Source organism: Schistocerca serialis, chromosome 5 (assembly GCF_023864345.2).
Source record: "Schistocerca serialis cubense isolate TAMUIC-IGC-003099 chromosome 5, iqSchSeri2.2, whole genome shotgun sequence".
Lineage (NCBI taxonomy): Eukaryota > Metazoa > Arthropoda > Insecta > Orthoptera > Acrididae > Schistocerca > Schistocerca serialis.
The window spans coordinates 431,009,909-431,020,843 of record NC_064642.1 but is presented as its reverse complement, the minus strand read 5'-3'; the positions used below and the strand labels follow the sequence as shown (position 1 = coordinate 431,020,843).

The following is a 10,935-nucleotide window of genomic DNA, read 5'->3' as shown; positions in this document are numbered from 1 at the left end:
GCCATTTTTGAAACAGCCCTGCATGTATCTACAAAAGATGCAACTCAGAAAGTACACTGTAGAGCGAAAGAAACTGGTACACCTTCCTAATATGATGTAGGGCCCCCGCCAGAACGCTTAAATTCCCCAACACGACGCATAGACTTGCCTAATGTCTGAAGTAGTGCTACATTGAACTGACACCATGATTCCTGCAGGACTGTCCATAAATCCATAAGAGTAGGGGGGTCGGGGGGTTGGAGATCTCTTCTGAACAGCAGGTTGTAAGCCGTTCCAGATATGCTCAATAATATTCATGTCTGAGGAGTTCGGTGGCCAGCGGAAGTGTTTAAACTCATAAGAGTGTTCCTGGAGACTCTCCGTAGTAATTCTGGACCTCTGGGGTGTCGCATTGTCCTGCTGGAACTGCCCAAAGATGTGGGAATGCTCAATGGACGTAAATGAATGCTTACGTACGTGTCACCTGCCAGAGTCGTATCTAGACATATCAGGGGTCCCATAACACTCTAACTGCACACGCCCCACACAATTACAGAGCCTCCACCAGCTTGATCAGTCCCCTGCTGACATGCTGGGTCCATGGGTTCATGAGGTTGTCTCCATACCCATACAAGTCCATTCGCTCGATACAATTTGAAACGAGACTTGTCCGACCAGACAACATGTTTCCAGTCATCAACAGTTCAATGTCGGTGTTGACTGGCCTAGGCGAAACGTAAAGCTTTGTGTCGTTCAGACATCAAGGGTACACGAGTAGGGCTTCGGCTCCGAAAGCCCAAATCGATGATGTTTCATAGATTGGTTCGCACGCTGACACTTGTTGATGGCTCAGCATTGAAATCTGCAGTAATTTGCGGAAGGGTTGCACTTCTGTCACGTTGAAGGATTCTCTTCAGTCGTCGTTGGTCTCGTTCTTGCAGGATTTTTTCCCGGCCGCAGCGATGTCTGAGATTTGATGTCTTACTGGATTCCTGATATTCACGGTACACTCTTGAATTGGTCGTAGGGGAAAATCCCCACTTCATCCCTAAGTCGGAGATGCTGTGTCCCATCGCTCGTGCGCCGAGTATAACACCACGTTCAAACTTAAATCTCTACAACCTGGCATAGTGGTAGCAGTAACCGCTCTAACAACTGCGCCAGACACTTACTGTCTTCTATAGGAGTTGGCAGCTACAGCGCCGTACTCTGCCTATTTACACATCTCTGTATATGAATACGCATGACTATACCAGTCTATTTGGAGCTTCAGTGTATAATGACTTGTTTAAGCCAAGGATGTACTTCTTTTTTTGAAACAGTTGAGGTTTAAGTCAGCAAAATTTATCAGAGGTTTTCAATGGGTGTATTGCATTTCCGAAGTTTGGTTCTGGATCTTCAAAACTCTGTATTGTACTGAAAAATATTCCACCTACGAATTTCGTTGGAAGCGGTGTTACTAACAATCACTTTCCAGAAGCCATTTCTTCATTTTACGTGGTACACGTACTCGTTGGTACAATGATAATTAAAATGAATGTGGCTGAAGAAAATTCTGGGAATCTGGAAAGTCACGGAAGCCGTACGACGTCCTTCATTTGAGCTAGCATTTTTAACAGTTTATCGAGAAGATTTATAGCAGCTGGAGCAGATTACTGCCCGAAGGTGAGCATCAATAAAGTCTTCCGATAAAGAACTGATGCTGAGGCACTGATTATATGTGCAGATCTTTTTATCATGTTAGATATTGTGATGTAATCAAGCCTAATGCACGTTAAAAACCCTTCTTTACAGGTGCCTATAGACCGCTTCGTTTATAAAAAATTATAACCTCGTGTAAATTGAATTTCAGTCGACACGAATAAAATGTTAATTAAAAGTTAATTAAAAAGAAAGATGAGTATGTAAATTTTATAAAGTTATTTACTATAATTTTTTCACTAATTTTTTTTTGCTATACTCACGTAAAAAATTTATGTAAGGCAAATTTAATTACTTCCGTTGCCAGCAATGTAAGTGATTAGATTCTTTGCCTACAATTGTAGTCTCTCTGATCTCTCTCTTTTGACGGGAAGAAGAATGAAAATGTCCGACACTTTTGTGCAGCCCTAGCGAGTAACTGGAATCCTGTAGTTTAAGTGTTCACTAAATATAGAAGCTGGAATTAATGAGCTTTTGTTACTTAGTACTTCAAATCATCCATTGTGCTATTACGATTTTGGAAAGTTCTGGAGCAGGGGTCTGGGCGTTGTGTGGTCCTTATCCTCATACAGTCATAACTGACACGAAAATCCGCTGCATGGCGTTACATGAAAAGTTTAAGCCTATATAATTTCGTATCGGTGTATGTCTCGACCCTAATGAATGTCCTGAATTATCGAAACACATTATCGAATCTTCCATTGCTGAGATGGCTGAATGAGCACGTCCCGAAAGCCAATTTTTTTTAAAAAGGTTTGAGAGATCATAAACAGGAAAATCTCGAGACAACAGACATACCCAGAAGTAGACAACGAAGCCAACATACAACGAGATAAGTATCAGTTTTTCGATTTATCAAAGTGAACACGACTATTTGCAATTTTACGAAAAATAACGAATATCTCTACAGTTTGTACGTCATTGGAAACATAATCCCTTTTGAAAGAGCATGTCACAATAGTGACGTCTCATACAAAAGTGACAAATATTTTGAAGAGAAAATAATAAAAAAGTGTGCTGGACTAAAACTGTTTGAAATGAGAATTATTAAGTGATTGATTCGGAAAGATAATTTATGGCATAGAAGTAATGTTGATGAATTGTAGACCTTTAAGGTAGAAAACATTCTTTGTAAAACTAAAAAACATGTCGATAATTCGTAGGGAACATTGAGTCCTTATGATTACCAGACTGTTGTGCACGTAAGAAGAAGAGTGGTGGAGCGGTGAAGAATTGCCTACCAGACGTGTTCGCTGGGTACCAGTTAGGCGGTGGACTATTTTCTGATGACGCGGCCTTCGATGTCAACGAGATGCACTTGTAACAGGACATCATCCTCTAGTATTACTTTTGCTCAACAGTAGTTGTCTACACCAGTATTATTTTTCGAATTTTGAACAGGTCAAAATTATCTCAGTTGCTTTTCTGAAAACTTTCATATAATTTTATACACAGTATGTTGTATTTCACGCTAAAATTTATGAAAAGGAAGTACTTTATAAAATATTTTAGTTTCGATGTTATAATCGATAAGTACTAGTTCTGAATGCACAGTTAAAATTATTTTTTTTAGAAAGATTTGAAATTACGAATTATTTGCACACTTAAAATTTCTATTATTAATTATGCAATCCTGCACTGTTTACTATGTTTATTTCTGGATTCATCACCGAGCGAGGTGGCGCAGTGGTTAGCACACTGGACTCGCATTCGGGAGGACGACGGTTCAATCCCGTCTCTCGCCATCCTGATTTAGGTTTTCCGTGATTTTCCTAAATCGCTTCAGGCAAATGCCGGGATGGTTCCTTTGAAAGGGCACGGCCGATTTCCTTCCCCATCCTTCCCTCACTCGAGCTTGCGCTCCGTCTCTAATGACCTCGTTGTCGACGGGACGTTAAACACTAATCTCCTCCTCTCCTCCTCCTCTGGATTCATCTATGAAATTATAATGGAAATAATGTAACGAAAACTAGTAGGGATTCATTTATTAAGAAAAATTGTAAACCCTTTGGAATATTATTATTTCCCCAGAGTGTGAGAGTCGTAAACTTGCCTCTGATGAGATCGAACGTATTTTTGTATAATAGGTGCGACTTTGTTAATGTAAAAAATCAAAATACTGTATAATATACGAAGATGTGAGAAAATCAGTGGAAAATATATTTACGTAAAAAAATTCTGCAACAACAATCTTCCGATTTATTTAGTTCAAACCAACACTGAGGACATGATGCTAGATTTTCAGCTTCAAGAACCAGACTCCTAGGCAACAAGAACTGGAGCCATCTCAAAATGACAAGCTAAGTAAACTTGAAAGAGTATTGTACTCTTTGCTCCTCTCAAATGTTCATAAAAGTCTTTGCCTATTAATTACTTCAACGGGGCATTGATTAATGTAGACAATAGATGAAAGAAGAAAGGAGGAAGAAAATCACACACTGCACTTGTTTTCACGCTCAAAAGTCAACTTATGAGCCTTCAGTGAGTGACCTTGGCTACAATGAACGTTCTGGACACAAGACAGATGGCACTTTTGGGGGTACCTGTGCGCCATCTGCAGTCGGAATCCTTTATTGGTCGAACAGTGTCAGACATCCTTCGAGCGTGATTGCATTCGGGGCGTACGTTCTGGTTGTACGTGGTTTAGTTTATATATCGAGACTGAGCAAAGGGTAGTAAGTTGTTTGGAGTGCGTAGACCCACAGTGGTCCTACCATGTGATCCGAAGAACATAGAAACGACAACACAGCTACTGTTATAAATTTATACGGCAGTTTGCAGAGTGTGATTGCAACAAAACGCTTTGAGAGTTTCAGCGCAGAATTTAAATCGTCCCTATTTACGTAGCATGTAGAATAAATTAATTTACTAAAAACGGGTAAGAGGCAGAACTACACTCCTGGAAATTGAAATAAGAACACCGTGAATTCATTGTCCCAGGAAGGGGAAACTTTATTGACACATTCCTGGGGTCAGATACATCACATGATCACACTGGCAGAACCACAGGCACATAGACACAGGCAACAGAGCATGCACAATGTCGGCACTAGTACAGTGTATATCCACCTTTCGCAGCAATTCAGGCTGCTATTCTCCCATGGAGACGATCGTAGAGATGCTGGATGTAGTCCTGTGGAACGGCTTGCCATGCCATTTCCACCTGGCGCCTCAGTTGGACCAGCGTTCGTGCTGGACGTGCAGACCGCGTGAGACGACGCTTCATCCAGTCCCAAACATGCTCAATGGGGGACAGATCCGGAGATCTTGCTGGCCAGGGTAGTTGACTTACACCTTCTAGAGCACGTTGGGTGGCACGGGATACATGCGGACGTGCATTGTCCTGTTGGAACAGCAAGTTCCCTTGCCGGTCTAGGAATGGTAGAACGATGGGTTCGATGACGGTTTGGATGTACCGTGCACTATTCAGTGTCCCCTCGACGATCACCAGTCGTGTACGGCCAGTGTAGGAGATCGCTCCCCACACCATGATGCCGGGTGTTGGCCCTGTGTGCCTCGGTCGTATGCAGTCCTGATTGTGGCGCTCACCTGCACGGCACCAAACACGCATACGACCATCATTGGCACCAAGGCAGAAGCGACTCTCATCGCTGAAGACGACACGTCTCCATTCGTCCCTCCATTCACGCCTGTCGCGACACCACTGGAGGCGGGCTGCACGATGTTGGGGCGTGAGCGGAAGACGGCCTAACGGTGTGCGGGACCGTAGCCCAGCTTCATGGAGACGGTTGCGAATGGTCCTCGCCGATACCCCAGGAGCAACAGTGTCCCTAATTTGCTGGGAAGTGGCGGTGCGGTCCCCTACGGCACTGCGTAGGATCCTACGGTCTTGGCGTGCATCCGTGCGTCGCTGCGGTCCGGTCCCAGGTCGACGGGCACGTGCACCTTCCGCCGACCACTGGCGACAACATCGATGTACTGTGGAGACCTCACGCCCCACGTGTTGAGCAATTCGGCGGTACGTCCACCCGGCCTCCCGCATGCCCACTATATGCCCTCGCTCAAAGTCCGTCAACTGCACATACGGTTCACGTCCACGCTGTCGCGGCATGCTACCAGTGTTAAAGACTGCGATGGAGCTCCGTATGCCACGGCAAACTGGCTGACACTGACGGCGGCGGTGCACAAATGCTGCGCAGCTAGCGCCATTCGACGGCCAACACCGCGGTTCCTGGTGTGTCCGCTGTGCCGTGCGTGTGATCATTGCTTGTACAGCCCTCTCGCAGTGTCCGGAGCAAGTATGGTGGGTCTGACACACCGGTGTCAATGTGTTCTTTTTTCCATTTCCAGGAGTGTATATTTGAATGATATAGCCAGATTGTTTATCTGTTTGTGTTGTAATTCGTCTGACTAAATGGCCGTTGTAAAAGAGACTAACAGTTCTAATATATCGTTTATTTTTCAGTCCCATTTGCACATTTTTTAAATACGCGACTAGTTTAGATCTGCCTATGTGGTTGCATCAGCAACCCGTCGTGCCTCTGTCAGAACTGCACATTGGAATTTTGTCCTGACACGGACACGATACAACTGCAAGCTCTGAAGATGGTCCAGGAACTAGTCAGGTACTTCAAAAAAGTTCAACTGGGAATGAAAAATGAACGATATATTAGAACTCTTTTAAATATTAATACAACTGCTGTTCTTTCACAGCGAATATGTCGACTGTAATGATAACATACAAACTTTCTGATAAATCACGTGAATATAATATCTTTCAATCTGCGTTGGAGACATTGCTGAACTTAATTTAACAAGTACTACAGATAATGCAAGATTTTGATATGATATCAGAAGTGGCAATGTGACAGTTCAAATCTAATGTTGACCAGTAATTACTCAGCCTTACCCTATAACTAGATTCTGTAACTACAGAGGATGGACGAAGATATGGAAACACCAAAAACATAACACAGTATCGTGCCTAATACGGTGTAGGAAACTGGTTGGCATTCAAAAATCCTTCCATTCGTCTCGGAATGAATAAATAGCTGTCCAGTACTGTTTTATACCATTGTTCCTGCAAAATAGTGACGGAGGTGAATAGCGTCACGCACTCTTGTCTCTGGATTAGGCAACAAACGTTCAATAATAATGAGATCTGGTGACTGTGGTGCCCAGGACAGATGCGACAATTAATCCTCGTGTTCAAAAAACCAATCCCGGACGATGCGAGCTGTGTGAACATGGGCCTTGTCGCCTTGCAATACGGTATCACTACTGAAGAACAAACATTGCACCAAGGGGCGTTTTCCCTTTACCGTGTACAATAGGAGGCAGCGGTGCCCCGAAACACTCTCGGGTTTGTAAAGCTAATTCCCAGCTTGTTCTTCTTTGACAGAAATATATGCACTGATGTTAGATAACTCAATCTTGTGTTGCTTTGAAACGTCGATAACATCACTGATGTCTCGCGTCTCGTAGGTTCGATGACGCCATTGTTCAAATAGATACGTATCTTGACGGCCAAGTGGATTATTTTGTGCGTTGCAGAACGTTATGTAAGCGTTTTTCTCACATACCTCAATGACAGCCATTTCATGAGAAGACTTGGCTGCTGCAGCTGTCATGCCCCCTTCAGATTACCATTCAAGTTGATTTATAGTGTCTTAAGATCAACGTAACAGGCGCAATGCTTGGGCGACACAGACTCGATGGGAATGATTATAGTTAATCTCTATTGAGACATTCAATCACTGTTTCATCAATGGTGAAATTTTTAAGGTACCCTTAGTTGCTTTTAAAAATATAATTCCTGTATTTGCTTTACAATTAAAGTTTCTAGCCGAGCCTTTCTTTTTGTCTTTGTTTTTATTTCGTTCCGAAAGATGACAACAATACTTTTCTAAAATCATATCCTACCTGCTGCGAATAACGTATCATCATAATCCAATTCGTTTGAGTTGACCCCGAAAATTTATCAATGAAATAACACACTTTGCCTCGTAACCACCTTCACAAGATAAAGAGCGTCAAATTTTACATTGATAATTATCATTGTCTCCACCATATTTTACAGTTTCAAATTGTCCAGAATACCACCAAGTATTTCCTTCAAAAATGGTTCAAATGGCTCTGAGCACTATGGGACTTAACATCTGTGGTCATCAGTCCCCTAGAACTTAGAACTACTTAAACCTAACTAACCTAAGGACATCACACACATCCATGGCCGAGGCAGGATTCGAACCTGCGACCGTAGCGGTCACGCGGTTCCAGACTGAAGCGCCTAGAACCGCACGACCACACCGGTCGGCCAGTATTTCCTTCAAAAGTTCCATATACATCGACAGCACGCGCTAAAAACATAACCTCAAACGCCACACAGTGGAAAAGAAACGTGACTGACGGATGAAACTCGAGCGACGTGAAGTAAGCGAGCGAGCTTCATGACTATGTTCCATTTATCACCTGAATCACGTGTTTGGAAGAACGGCTTGCATTTCACACCCGTGTGTGATTGGAAGATGCGCATGTTGATATGCACAAAAGTTTAGAGAGGAAATTAGTGTAACAAACTCGTGCGTGTTTCAAGGCACTATTGCCTCCAACTGAACGCGGAAAAGGAAATACGCTACCAAGGGATGGCCCTGATCATCAAAAATGGTCACATAATCCTTGGCAGTAATACAGCCTTGCAGAGTAGGCATGGGGGTCCATGGGATCCATGGAATACCACCATATGACTGCCCAAATGATCACCGAATCCCCGCCATGCTTCACTCTTGGAACGTAAACTCGGCAAGAAGTTGGAAACAGTGTGCAACAAGACTCATCCGCCCAAATCATTTTCTTGCATAGTTCTGCAGTCCATGTTTTACGGTTTCGGCACTATACTTTCATGTTACGGGCATTTGCATCACTCATGAGTGGTTTTGGAATTCTAGCTCGCCTTGCTGGTCCCTGCTTACGGTGCTCCCTTCGGTTTGTTTTGGTGCTAGCAAGGTACGCGAGTGCAATATTCTGTTCTGCAGTGATTTTTGCAGCTGTCCTCCCCTTATTTTTCGTCACAATCCTCTTCAATGACCTGTCTGTTGCGATCACTCAACACACATTTTCTTCTTAATTGTGACTTAGTGGATGATATTTTTCCCCTTTTTCTGTACGTAATATAAATCTTCGATATGGTGCTTCTCGAAACACCAAACACTTCGGCTGCCTTGGATACGGACCCTGCATACGAGCACCAGCAGTTTGACCACTTTCGAATTCCGTCAGATCCGACACAATGCACTCACAGCTACACAAAACACTGTTGTGATCACGACCGACACTTCCAACATATTGAGAACGCTACACAAGTACCGTTCGTGGTCAAATACAACAGCGCAATCTGTAGGTTTGGCTAGCATCTGCATTTACGTTGAAGCATGCACTTTTCGCTCTATTTCCATATTTTGTCCAACCCATGTATGTTTCAATAGATCAAAGTAACCATTACTCTACCTGCAGGGTAAATAGACTCTCTGAGTTACATTAAGCTTCAAATTCTACAGGCCCCAATCGAAATAACAGGCCTTTCGCATACATTCTAATCAAAAATGCTGCCATTACTTTCGCAGACGACATGTGTCGTACCAGCATTACTACAGTGTCTATTATGTATAGCTGAGAATGCGCAGAAACTCGTGTTTGTCCTCTTTCGCAATAGCGACATCTAATCCACAGGGAGTCTCCGTACTCCTTTGGCAAAATATAGGACAATGTTCAGGGATATTTTCTGAGTATTTTGGTTTAAGGGAACTGCGGTCTATATTTTTGCATGTGTGTGTACTCTACCGAAAATATATACACAACAGTGTGACTGTCGGCACAAAGCGTTGTGTGTCTTCTTTGGAAACAAACTTGTTCCATTCATTCAGGGTACTGACTGTTGACGACAGTAATGCCCGTTTCACTCTTCGCCTTCGAGCTTGCTTTCACTACTGCTGGGTTTCGTCTTGGATTTATTTTTCCTGCAATATTAGCTGTACGCTAAAAACTTCATACGGCAGTATGGATAGGTTTACTGATAAAGAGTGTGCATATCCTGCACGGGTTCACTGAATGCAGTGAAAATGCAGCACAATGACGCTACGCTGTCCCCGCTGCGACGGCAACCACATCACAGTACACTGGCATCTTTGCATTCCTCTGCGTTTTGTGTTTTACGATATGTGTTGGTGATTACACGTGACAGGGTTGTCACTATCGCGAAGATATTTTCACAGAAAACAAAGGCAACTAGAGTAAAAAACTAAACACGCCATAGTCTCTTTATTAATATGTAAGGAACCGCCGAAATCACGGTTCCTACATAACAAAATATTCCGAAAATTTTCCATAACAATCACCGAAACTATTGGTGGAGTTTGGGATCACCGAGTGTATAGTGTATCTAATTAAGGGGAGAAAGGAAAGTTGGAACTAACGTTATGAGAGGAGAAACGTGGAGAAGGAAGTAACAGTGACTTGTTTGAGTAAATTCCGGTATTCATCGGCAGTGATTCATGGAGCCATTGAAAATCTACAACGATACAATTAGAGCCACAAGTACCAGAAAAAAATCACTTGATGAGATGCAGTTTATTTCCATTGCTAATTTACAAACATATCACGCGCTGTGCTATTTGAAATGGTCGCTGAACTAATTATCAGGCTAAACACAGGTCAGGTGAGGTACAGCGGCGTGCGCCTAAAAGAATTTGCGTAGGCAACTTGCCGTGCTCCAGCGTGTATCATGCTGCACCCGCAGGCGCTCGTTAAACGAAACAGTGTTCGCATGTAAGTCAGGTCCTTCGACAGAAGATTGTATACTGTAAGTGATCCGAACAGCCACATGACATAGCAACAGATGTTTCTATTTCATTTAATTGTACACTCGGGTTCCGACTTTCTGAAGGTTGGTAATGAATTCTTCAAAGAACTGCATCTAGTTCTGGCGTCAGAATCCGGCTTCAGAGCCTAGTGCAAAGTTTATTATCTTAAATACTGTCTTATGACCACACATTTAAGTGGAATGATCAGTTTTTCAAACCGATAGCATGTCTAGGGGAAGCCCCTCAGCCTCGATACTTTTGTGTCGTGGAAACAGTGCAAAGGGGAACTACGTCGTTTTCATGAACACCGCAGTAAGATTAATCCGAAGATTCAGTTCACCATGAAGAAAGAGCTAAATGGCAACGTAAGGATCTTAGTGATGCAAACTCCAACCTTTTCCTGGCAGCAGTTAAAGACGGTACCTCCACTTTGCAA

At 43.1% G+C, this 10,935-nt stretch overlaps 1 non-coding gene across 1 annotated transcript; it reads left to right on the top strand.

The window, feature by feature from the left end:
* The first annotated feature begins 3,352 nt into the window (after positions 1-3,352).
* On the top strand, positions 3,353-3,425 carry Trnaa-cgc (transfer RNA alanine (anticodon CGC)). The gene has a single exon. It is a non-coding gene; the product is annotated as a tRNA-Ala (tRNA).
* Positions 3,426-10,935: the final 7,510 nt, after the last annotated feature.